Genomic DNA, 2071 nt, shown 5'->3' with positions numbered 1-2071 from the left:
GAGCCCATGTGCTGCAACTACTGAAGCCCATGTGCCTAGAGCCCCTGCTCCACAACAAGAGAAGCCATGGCAATGAGGAGCCTGCACACCACAATGAAGAGCAGCCCCCACTCACCGCAACTAAAGAAAGCCTGCACCCAGCAACGAAGACCCAACACAGCCAATAAATAAATTAATGAATTAAAAAAAATTTCCACAGCTTTGCCCCCACTTTTATGCCTTAACAAACCCTTCTTAATCATTCATTGTGCTTCAAGCGCATTTGAGCATATTGTGTTATGAAACAAATGAAAGCATAATTATTTACAATGATTAATTTCTATCAAATACTTTCCTTAAGGGATAAGTTAAGGCTTCACTCACTCAACACTCCCTCTCTGTGTTAAATCTCTCAGAATCTAACTAGCCAGTGAACCCCCAGTGATGTATCACTCCCCTTTATTAATCTGACACAAATTTTATCAAGCACTCATTTTGTACAAACCCCAAGTTGAGCAAGAATTTCGTGTAAATGTATGTGCTGAGTCCAAATGGTATGAGGAAGTAAAAGCCCCTTTAAGACTTTGCCACCAAAATCTTATGAAATATTTTGTTTCTCTTGTCCTTTGAACACTAAATCATGACCTGACCTGGTTGTTTTCCTAGATTTTTATTTCTCAAGTTGGTTATACCCTCATTGATCTGATTCTCATTATATGAACACCTTTATCTATGTCTATTTCTTTTTTCTGTGTGTGTGAGTGTGTTTTTACTGCTCCTTGCAAAATTTCTACTGCCTGAGTCCTTGGCTCTGGCTGCATAAATTGGTGAGCTGAAGCTGTAGATATGGAGCTGTCCCAGCCTCACTCTCAGGGTTATAAATGATGCTGTCTGGCTGAGGACACTGCATTAACGGGCATTACAGATAGGCCTGCTCTATTTCAGAGCTGTGCTTTTCAAGCCAATTCCTGTGTCTGTGACCAAAGAGACATAGAAGGCTGTGATAGAGGGACAGAAGTTATTCCTGTTTCAGGTGAAAAATAAATGTAAAATAACCCATACAGTGACTAGATATGCTAGCAATTGAAGAGAGTTAAGGCATGCTGGTGAAAAAACATCAGACAAACTAATTTTTGCCCAAATGGTCTATTAAACACCCATCTCATTTTACTTTATGTAATAAGCAAAAACCAAACCAAAACTCTCTTCTGTTATTTTTCAATCTATGTCAAATTATTTCTCTATTGAGGGACTAAATTGAAAGTGTTTTGTTCATAAGGTTCAAGTACATTTTAAAGTTAAAGGGAAATAGAAGGAAGCTATCCTGGGGCAGAGAAGGATGGAGAAGAGGGAAACAAGATAAATGGCTAAGTCTGGCTCAACATAAGTCAAAAAAGCTGGTGTTGGAGGGGGCTATTAGGTGTAATGAAGAGCTATATGACAGTGACTTTCCAGGTCAATAGCTTTATTTTACCTACATTATTATATTGCTTTACTATTTTCTTCTTCATAATAAAACTATGGAGATAAAAATATATTAAGAAACATATAATTATTGATAACTGAGGGAGAAGGATAAAGTAAAACAGCTTGGGATTTGGAGCTCAGGACATCAGGACTCTGTTTCCTGTCCTCATACTGAATTACTGTGTGATCTTCAGTATGTTATTTTACCTTTCTGGACCTGATATTTCTTCATCTGAAGAGGAATGTGACAATAGTTATTGTATATCGATGTTGAGAAGATTAATGCAATGATATGTTTAGTACAAAGTACAGTGTCTGGTATATTGTAAGTGATGAAAAAATACCTGCTTTTTCTTTCATTCCATCCTTTCGTTTAGACCACTTCCCATCAGTCCTGCCTGCCACTGGCTTCCTTTTTAAAATATATGTTTCATGTAGGTTTCTGATATTACAGTCAAGTGTTTATAGTCAGCACTTGAGATTTATATTACCTGTGTCTGAAATTCTATGTTTCCCCTTGAGATAGCTGAGTAAATTGCAGTGCAAGAAAGGCTTTGTAAACCGGCAGAGCATCCATTAATTCCATCCTTATAAGTGGGGAGAAAATACTGATCCATTTTTACCC

This window comes from Hippopotamus amphibius, chromosome 17, assembly GCF_030028045.1.
Source record: "Hippopotamus amphibius kiboko isolate mHipAmp2 chromosome 17, mHipAmp2.hap2, whole genome shotgun sequence".
NCBI classification, from domain to species: domain Eukaryota; kingdom Metazoa; phylum Chordata; class Mammalia; order Artiodactyla; family Hippopotamidae; genus Hippopotamus; species Hippopotamus amphibius.
This window is presented reverse-complemented; position numbering follows the sequence as displayed.